Source organism: Corapipo altera, unplaced genomic scaffold (assembly GCF_003945725.1).
Source record: "Corapipo altera isolate COAL_440 unplaced genomic scaffold, ASM394572v1 52b, whole genome shotgun sequence".
NCBI classification, from domain to species: Eukaryota; Metazoa; Chordata; class Aves; order Passeriformes; family Pipridae; genus Corapipo; species Corapipo altera.
In genome coordinates this window covers 3187911-3198393 of record NW_020884922.1, presented here as the reverse complement: position 1 = coordinate 3198393, position 10483 = coordinate 3187911, and the positions used below count along the sequence as shown (strand labels likewise).

The 10483-nt window shown below is 42.3% G+C and overlaps 1 long non-coding RNA gene across 1 annotated transcript; it reads left to right on the top strand.

Annotated features, from left to right (window-relative positions):
• Positions 1-856: 856 nt before the first annotated feature.
• LOC113953666 lies at positions 857-8002 on the top strand. The gene is made up of 3 exons (XR_003529968.1): positions 857-1192; positions 4718-4850; positions 7863-8002. It is a non-coding gene; the product is annotated as an uncharacterized LOC113953666 (long non-coding RNA).
• The last annotated feature ends 2481 nt before the right edge of the window (positions 8003-10483 follow it).

Sequence of the window (10483 nt, the reverse complement as noted above, 5' to 3'; positions counted from 1 at the left end):
GTGATGTACCAGTCTGTAAGTGGTGTCTGTAAATGGAGACGACTCAAGGGCTCCTTAACTTGAGACAGATTCATTTGCCTCAGTTTGAAATTGCTACAGCTTTTAACACCTTAGTCAAATAAACTACAGTGGGAAGTCAGTCGATTCGGGAAAGGAAAACTAAGACAATCCTCTTTTAGAATAGCTACTTATTGTCCAGTGGTACCACACTATCTCAGTCTTGCAGAAGCACCTGGTAATGATAGTAAATAACTAAATGCATTCTTATTTATTTAAGGAATTAAATTATGAATTTTGTGGCTCTCTGCTCTGCCTTACTTTGTGTCTAAATGTGAGTAGGTGACATGTAAGTGTACTTGAATGTTTAGGTTTAAATTAAATCAAGATTGGATGGATTTGCAAATCCCAACAGGTGTGGAAATTTGGAAGTTTAGCTCTGTGCCTCATTTCTCTAACCCACAAAAAGGCAATATTCCAACCTTTGTGTTACTGGCAAAGTAAATATACACACACTGTATGGGATGCCATGTCAGAACAACAACTAGGACATAAGGTATAAAAGCAAAGAGGTCTACCAGGAGGAGGTAGACCTCTACCAAGAGGTCTACTATCCTGAGAAGTATCCCAGCTGCTCTTGAGGAGGCATAGGCTCACTCATGCTTAGAACATTCCCTGAATTTTTCATTGACTCAGCTCCTGTTTCCAGATGGAGCTGTGCTACAGACCAAAACACTGCTGGAGGGCATTACCTCACTTGTCCTTAAAGTCTATCCACAACATCCCTTCAGTGCACAGAGTGTTTATTCACAGTCTCAGTCTGCAGCCTGACTTTGTGGCTGGGTATATTGTACTACACCTGTGTGAGCAGAGCATTCTGAGTCAGTTGTCCTCAGAGGAGAGGAAACCAACAACTCTGGAGGCATCAGTGCTTGCTCTTTGCATGCCTGACGGCTGAGACAAAGCCATGACCTGCTGTGTCTGACCACAGCTCTATCACTAATACCATTCCATTCAATGTTCAGCTGGGTTCACACTCGACAGGATGGTAGCACCTTTGTTCCGTGCTGTGGGTGCAATCCATCATAAGGATAGGGAGAAACCCCATAAATTTAAATAGCTTCAAGAAGAGAGAAAAAGAAACAGCAAAAAAAGAAAGCAGCTCTGCAAAACAGCGATTTGCAGAGAGCTTCAGGTAAGAGCTGCAGCTTAAGGAGTTTGGAAACATCACAGTATGGAAATTAAGCCCTTGGGATTCAGTTAGAGACAAAGATATTTGACCTTAATGGTTTTTGAGTTTAGGCCTTCCTTCCTGGTTTGCCAGAAAGGAAGGAAGGAAGTATTCCATCCTATTCTTTACGTAACCCAGCATATAAATAGATGGAGAGAGAAGCCTCTTTCTCTCTTCCCTTCTGGTGAGGTTTGGAGACAGCAGACTCCTGCAGGTTGGTCTCACTCCTGTGGGGGAACTGAGGCCTGGCCAGGCCTACAGGGCCTGTTGTTTCTGCTGATCCGGGGTCGGGTAGCGTGGTGGTGGCGTTTGGCGCGATTGTGCTATCTCAAGGAAAGTATTAAGGTTTTCTTTGGTTAGTTCTTTATTGAGTGTGTATACCTATTTTTGTTTTTTTTTTGTTTTGTCCCCTTTCCCTTTTCTGTTTTTGGGTGTTAGTTTTTTTTTTCTATTATGTGTATATAGTTTTTGTAATTGTATATAAATATAATATAAGTGTAAATATATTGATATATATTGCTCTAGCTCACTCTCTCTCTTATATCAGTTCTCTTGGTTTTTTTTTTCTTTTCCCTTGGTTTTGGGGGGGGGGGGAGCTCTTGCGGTGGGGTTAGGAGACTTGGCAGAGAGCCAGCTCAAAACCACCACACCCTACCTGTGGCCCACTACAGATCCGTGGGGATCTAAGGAATAGCTTGGAGAGCAGTTCAGCTGCCCAGCCACAGAGGATCAAGTCAGGTAGCAAGCAACTACTGATCCAGGTGGGATCCAGAAGGATATGGGCCTCCTGTTCACCCCACGTCTTCCCTATCAATAATATCAAATGATTCTGTGACTCTGCCAGGATATCTCAGCTGCCTTATGGTGTGTGAAATGGCACTGGACACCTCTGTTCACACAGTGGTGACAAAAGACAGTGGTGACTGGCTGTCACCAGTGAGAGCTCAGACATCCAGCTTACAGGCAGACAACACAATTTTGCTGCCTAGAACTGAATTTCACACCTTGGCTAAGCTGCCTTCTGTCTGCTAACTCTGCTCCTTCCATTCTTTTGCAGAAAATGATGATCCATCCTGGTTTCTTTGACATGCTATGCAAAAAGATTGGATACTTCAAAATCTATTGCTTTATTATCCTTTGTGAAGATTTATTTAAGATATGACAAGGTGTTAGTAACTATATGAAAAAATAAATAGTTCTGTGAAGCAGCTGACCCACTTCTAAGGGTTGTGAAATTCATAACTATCTTCTGAAACTCAAATTTCACTGATGTGGGGATCTTATTGTGGGTTTCTTAAGGGTCTTTTTTGTTAGTTTGTTCGGAGGGTTTTTGAGTGGGTTTGTTTTTTGTATGTGTATATGGTTTGTGGGGTTTTTTTTGTTTTTTTAATTAGAAAATTGTTCCCCTTGAACTGTGTACCCACATAATTATTTTAAACAAAAATGGATTTTGTATTATTATTCCAGTTTAACTATTACATTCCTTGGGGTCAATTGTGTGAGAGCCAACAAGAGATACAAAAGCCTCTATGAGGAGCCTGAACTGTCCTCCAGCAAAGCAGAGCAACAGGAAAATTAGAGGTTTGATTTAGCATTTTGAGTGCAATCCAAGTCTGACAGAAACAAGTGGCAAGACAATGTTAACTGAAATGGGGGCAATATTTAAGCCACTCATTTTAGCTTCAAGTTTTGAAGCTCTTAAGTTTGAAGGGTTTGAATATCTATATGAGAAATACACTTTTATTATTACAACAGCTTTTTTTCACCTAAACAAAGGAGAATCCTTTTCTACCTGTCTTAAGTGATACCTTTTCATAGGGTCAGCTGAAGTATTTAATAAATCTAAAGCTGTTTTTTTAAGAATTCAAAGTGTGGAGTTTTTTTAAAGAACATAAAGTTATTTTCACATAATTAATTATCTTGATATATTTTCCATTAGAAAATATTCTAAGAGTATTTGAAACCACTACTTTGCTGTACAAATCACATTAATTTTTAGAAAAATGCCAGAATGCATGTACCATAATCCATTCTGGTATCAGCTGGGCTAATTCTTCCTAAATAGTTTAATTATCAATTTTCCACAGGGTGGAACCTCTGAGTGTTTTTGAGTGGGACCAAACTCTATGGAAAGGAGTTCCTATGGGCTGGGGCTCTGCATCACAGACATGTCTCTCTGTGCACAGGTTACCCATCATGGTCTGAAAAAATAAATTTAAATTTAGGCCTTAGAGTGTCTCTAGAAGTGTTAAGCATTCTAAGCTGTCTCAGTGCCCAGTATATCAGTGTCAGGTGGATAAAGCCTCTGTGATGCCATACTGGTACTAACACCTCTCTCTCAATGGTCCCAGGAGCAGTCAGACCTGACACTTGGAGATGAACCTCTCTCTGGTTGCATTTACTGTGTACCCACAGCAAATGTGTGTATTCCTGTGTATTTCCTATTGTATTCCTGTGTATTTCCTATTGCGTTCATCTAAGTTCATGATGCTTGTTTTCGTGTTCTTTTCTGACACCTATTTAACCTTGAACTGAGCCATAAAAACACTCATATAGGTAAATCTGATCCACAGTTTCACTGTAGATCAGAATTCCAGGGGCAGCTGGAATTTGACTTCAGAAGTTTGACTTCTGTAGCTGGTGAAAACTTTGTCTTTTCATCTTGCTTCTTCCAACATTTGCTGTACCACTGGTAATAGAAGATCCATATATAATTTAATTTTTCCAGACCCTTAATCAATAGAGCATAATAAGTAGATTGACCGAATAATTGGTCAACCAGTCCTTTGCCTTATGATGCTTTGGAGCATTGATTATTGCTGCACCATGATGGGCCTCAAGCCACGTGCTCCAGCCCCTGGTTCAGGTCAGGTAAGCCCTTACGAGCAGATTACAAGTCTCTTGTGAAAACACTCAAAATACAATGAATAAGTCCATTGTGAAATATTACCAGTTTGAAACAGTATTGTCCAAGAAATAGTTTTACTAATGACTACAAGCTTTCACATGGGTGAATGGGGCAAGTTAAGCTGCTGTTTAGCTATGAGAGATAAAGACAAGGATGCATCTGAATTCAGGGCAACCAAATGGGGATTGCAGACACTGAATATTTCTAAGAAAACCAGGCTGTTGAGAAGAGAGGAAGAATATCACTTAGCAACATGAAACCATTAAAAACTGCAGCCTTTGGTAGAGGGCAGTTTACAAATCCAAGAGGAACAAGGGAAGGGAGGAATGGGAGAACGTAAAGGAGTGTAAGCAAGGGGAAGATAGGAAGTTGGAGTTGCAAGACAGAGAACTAAGAGGTTCAGTAAGTGACCTACAACAGTGTTTAGCCAGGGTAATATGATAGAGCAGAACACGACTGGGAAGCAAGCAGGGCTAAGGCACTGCCTTGGTGTGGAAAGCGTGTCCTTACCAAGTGAGAGTGTTCCATGTAACCCAGAGGGACACTTGTTCTTACAGCTGCTTTCTCCATTATGTTTACAGGTGAAGTCCATTTGAAAACAGTTTTTCTGTTTTCTCTTAGCCAGAGGAGGTAACCAGTACATAGGAAAACAGGTGGATTTCAGCTGGACCAGATGGCAGATCTGCCTTGGGCTGGCACTGTTGCTGACACAAGGTAGAGAATAGCAAAACAGACATGTGCAAGAATAAAGTAACTGTGTAATGATTTCCACAGTGCCTCTGTCCCCAGAGACCTGGAATTCCTCCTGAAGAGTCTGACAGGGAAAGGCAAGCCTCTGCCAGGCTCTACTAGAAGTTATCAAAGCCTTAGATTTTAACATTTGACTTAAAATCGAAGTTTGTGATGGAAAGAAAACTTGATAGCTCAGGAACTACAGGAATATTTTCACACATCAAAAAATTCATAAATCTATTTAAAAAGAGACAAAGATAAAAAGGCCTGCATCAAGGTTCTACAGTCTTCAGCTGCAAGATCACTCTGTCTTTTCTTTCTTTGTTGCCGTAGGTGTGAAGCAGGGTTGTACATTGGTACAGAAGGATGAAAGCTGGGGACTTTTGCTTTGATGGAGAATGCATGTGATCCCTCCAATTCCTTCATTCGTAATATTTGCTAATATCAACAGAAATAGTAAAGACTGTAATCAAAGAACCCACTTTTAAAAACTGAAATCCCATAACGGACCTTGAATTAGACATACAACATTTTAAGTAGCAATTCTGAGTCCACCAGAATTCTACTGTTGGGACATGCCAACCTCTTCAGGCTTCTTTCATCTCTTCAGTGAAAGGCTGGATATGTGCTTGGCATCACGTGAATCTCTAGGGAGTACAGGGGAGCAAAGCATAATAATTACGGACAATATTAAGAATTTCCTTGGTACTACGAGACCAAGAGATCATTCAATGATCAAACACTTCAATTCAAACTCAAATCATTCAGCAAAGGCTTCGTGAGAGCTTTACCCCGACAGTTACTCAAGAGCAGCCCGAGGTTGCTCTCTAGAGGTGGAAAATACAGATTTCATTTCAGATGGTTCAATCAAAACAACGCATCAGAAAGCACAGACCCGGACAGACTGTAAAAAAAGGAGAGGTCCTTGATAAACCTACAGAGGACAAAAGCTAAAAACACCACCTTTTAAGAAGAGATACAGGAGCCAAAAAAAGGTGTGCACACAACAGTGTGCATGCACTGCTTTTTATAAGTCTTTAACATAAAAGTGATGTTGTCTGTTCAAAGCTGGCTCTCCAGCATCTACTTTTGCCTAATATAGGCCTGTAGTTTTCCCATTGGCTCTGTCCAATGCAAGACTCTCTAAAAGTACCCACAGAGCCACAGCTTCCCATGTCCCGCCAGCACCTCACATAAGTCTTTCAGGGAAATACAGCGTTGCAATGATCTGCTTATGGGCTCAAAAGAACCTCAGGAAAACCACATTAAACTCAGTGAAGTTTGAGGAATTCAAACATTATACTTGTATATTCCCAGAGCATATAGAAAGCGAGCTTCCAGGTGAAACACAACCCGCAGACCTTTGCAAGAGGAAGCGTTCATGATTTAGTCTATCCGTGATTCTTGCTGTTAATGCCACAGTACAGAGAGCTGACGGAGTTCATTTGTTTACACTGAAGAAACATGAGAAGATCCCAGGCACGGATTCTATCCCCATGAAGTGAAGCGTGATGCCATTTGCTTATGACTCATCTCACCAATTGTGCTCTTAAAGATATTTAAGTCAGTATAAGATAAACTATACACTGTCTTCCTGGAGACAACTACTAAGCTGCTGGCAAATATTAGGGTCTTTCACTCTAAGAATCCAGTCCTGGTTGGGTGGAAGACAAACATTGCAGTTGTTGACATTAAGTGATAGAGCAGAATTCAAACATCCCTTCTGCAGTGGGAATTCTGCCAGAAAACCACAATTAAAATACAAAGATATCTGGGAAAAAGTTACTTTCTAAACCCTTCTGTCACTGCATGCAAGGTTTTCTGTACCTAATAGCTCAGCACATCATAGGTACATTTATCTCCCAGAAAGCTTTTGAAATCATCAATATCTTTACGAAAACTGAATTAATACAGAGGTCTAAATACTGAGCATTTCAAAATATTATAATATATTAAAAACAAACAAACAAAAAACCAAAGCAAAGATCTCACATCTGCTGGTCACTGTGGATTGCCCCATCTAACAGCTATATTCCTTACAACAAAAGCAGACCCAGAAGCAGGTGCTTGAATACTGCAGGGGCACTCACCATCCTCTGCTCAAGAAAATAATTAGTCTCAGGAGCATCTTATCAATGTTTACGAATAACTGCTGGGAGGGTGTAAAGAGGGAACCTGGCTTCTCAGTGGTGCCCAATGAGCACAAACCAAGATATATCATGTCCTGTGTAAACATAACACAGTTTTAATACTTGGGTGTTTGAACACCAGAGAAGGTTGCCCAGAGAGCATTGTGGAACCTCCAGTCTTGGAGATTTTCAACACCTTACTGGACGGTCCGGAGCAATCTGTTCTACCTGACCTTGCTTGAACAGGGGGGACTAGATAATCTTCAGTGGTGCCTGCCAATCTCAACTACTACCAAGCTGTGACGTCTCTCATTAGTGCCAAGTTGAGGAGCCCAAGCACCCTCCTCAACCCACTGGCAATGTTCTTCCTAAGGCTGTTGGCCTTCACTGCTGCAAGGACTCATTTCTGCCTTGTGCTCAACATTTCCAAAAGGAGTCCTGGGTCCTTTTTCTGCAAAACTGCTTCCCAGTCAGTTTTGTACTGGTATGTGGGGTTATTCTTCCCCAGATGTGGGACTCCACATTTCCCTCTTGAACTTCATGAGGTTCCTGTGTCCCCACTTCTGCACTGTACTGAAGGCCTCTGACCAGGGACCATTTGGCACGTAAGCCATTCCTTCCAATTTTGTATCACCAGCAAACTTGGTGAAGTTGCACCTTTCCTACCATCCAAGTAATTAATAAAAATGCTAACAAATACTGGCCTCAGTACTGACCCCTGGGGCACCCCACTACCCTGGGCCTCTGGGTGGATTTCACGCCACTGATTACAAGCCTTTGAGCCCAGCAATTCACCTGCTTTCCAGTCCACCTCGCTGTACATTTACCTAGTTTGTACTCCATCAGTATGTCCATTATGTTACAGGAGACAGCATCAAGGACCTCGCTGGAGCGAAGGTAAACAACCACCCACTGCTCTCCTCTCGTCCACTGCTCTAGTCATCTCATTGCAGAAGGCTATCAGGTTGGTAAGGCACAAATCCACACTGACTACCCTTAATCACCTTCCTGTCCTTAATACAGTTTGCTCCTTGATCCTTCCCTGGGATCAAGGTCAGGTTGCCCAGACAGTACTTCTCCAGATCCTCTTTTTGCCCTTCTTCAAGACAGAGCAATGTTTGTCTTCTTCCAACAAGTTTTTAATGGTTCATTTTCCTTACGTTCACTGAAATCCTCTCCCATCTGACCTCAGATATGGTGATGCTCCCCCGTGCCCCTTCCTGTTCAGTAATGAGTTACTAGGTCTGCTTAACTGCCCCTTCTACAAGCTCCTAGCTACCACATTCCCTCTGCTTCTGCCCAGCTCTCTGCTCCTTCTTCTCCCCAGTCCTGGTGATCCCCGAACCCACTGTGGGTATTGTTTTCTCACAGTTTTATTACTAAATTTTGTCAGCTTTCGAATGGCATCCATCAGCAGCATTTCAATATCTATCTTAAATTCACTAAAATACTAGTACATTGTTATTTTAGATACTTCTGCTGTCTCCCCTTCTCAGACTTTGACTACAGACATGTAAATTGTAGCAATCCAGTTATGTCTGCTTTTTCTATTAGGACATAAATCATCTGCTATTACTTATTATAAGAAAAATAAAATTCCCATACTCCTCACATTCCAGAGTATATTATGTTTTTCGTTTCTTCCACAAATTACTCTCTAACTTAATCACCTGGCATCCTTCTCAGAAACAAAATGAAAATTTTCCATTTCTACACAGTTTTAACCTTGTTCCATTTGCCAGAAATCTTTGAAGAACCACAGAAATAAACTATAAAAAGAGAAGGTTCTGTTTCTAGCCTTTCCCTGTAAATCAAATCTAACACAGACTAGCTCCCAGCCCCTGTATCCAAAGTATCCCTCTTCAACACTAGGAAGGCCCAATGGCATCAGCTCTTCTATGGCTGGTCATTAACATTCAATACTCTAAAATGCTCCCTTCCATGCAAACAGCAATTCTAAGTCTGCTCAGCCACAGGTAACTCCAGTCTAGATAGATCACTGACAGGAAATGCACTATAGGTATTTCCCTGCAGACCACAGTGGAGCAGGGACTGTCTGCAGCCTTTGGAGAGGTCCATGCCAGAGCACATATCCACACTGTAGCCTCTGGAAGACCCAAATCAGATCAGATGGACATGCCCTGAAAGAAACGTGGCCCACAGAGGACCCACGCTAGACTAGGTTTACTCTGAAGGACTGCAGCCCATAGAAGGAGCCTTGCTGGAGCAGAGGAAAAGTGTGAGAAAAAGGTGAAGCAGAGAACTGTTGAGAACCAACCATAATCCCCCACTCCCCATTTCTCTGTGCTGCTGGGCACAGAGGTTAGAAATAAAGGAGTGAAGCTGGGCCTCGGAAAAAAAGAATGAGGATAAGATGTTTTACTTTTTGTTTGCTTTTCATCATCCAAATCTATTGTAACTGGCAATAAAGTAAATCTTCCCCAAGTCCAGTCTGTTGTGCCTGTGATGGTAACTGCTAAGCAATCTCCATGTCTTTATCACAACTTATGAGCTTATTCACCTTGTTTTCTCTCCTGTCCCACTGAACAGGGGTAATGAGAGAGCAGCTGGTGGGTATCTGTCACCAGCCAAGGTCAATCCATCACAGCGTCCAGAGAATTTCCCACATTCAGACTTGCATCCTTTGCCTTTCCTCTTATTGCCATGTACTTCTGAGAAGTGCTCAGGCACCTCAGAAGGATCCATCTTCTCTGTACCCTCTGCTCAGTTGTAAATACCAGTAAAATCTGTTCTTTGCTTTCTCTGTCTCTTCCCCAGCATGAAGAGATGTGATTTTCCCAGCCAGTGTCATATGCTCCACCCTCCTGACAAGCTTGGGTAGCTTCCACTGGAGTTTCTCCATTATGGTACTCTATTTCTTGTACTAGAGAGCCCAGATGTGACTTTTCAAGTGCCCAATATTGGGGAAGGATGGCTACCCTCTGACTAACAACATCCCAGGAGACAGCTGGCCTTTGCCACAAGCACAACTAGTTTCCCACAAGCAGTCCCAGCTCCTTCTCTGCAGTGCTGCTTCCTGGCTAGTCAGCCCCCAGCATGTACTGAGGCACGAGGGCTGTTCCTCCCCCAGCGCTGGACTTGGCAATTCTCTTGGCTGAAGTCCACGCAGCCCATTTCTCCAGCACGCCCACACCCCTTTGTGTTTAGCACATTGACTGTTATCCTCACCTTGGATGGTGTCATTCTCCTGTTCACCTGCACTTCACGTCCACTCATTTCAGAAGGATCGAGGGCTGACTGAGCAGCCACCAGTTATCCTGAACACAGCCAAGTACACAGCAAAGCAGTTCACACAGTGTTTACTGGAGACCTAAGCCTTTACCTGCACTTGCTTGTAGGAAGGCTTTGAAAACAAAATCAAAAGGGAACTAAGGTGAAGAACAGAGACAACAGTTTAGCCTGATTCCTCCTTTGATCAGAGAAGCAGGACAAAAACCCCTCTTTACCTCTAAGTAGAGTACTTCA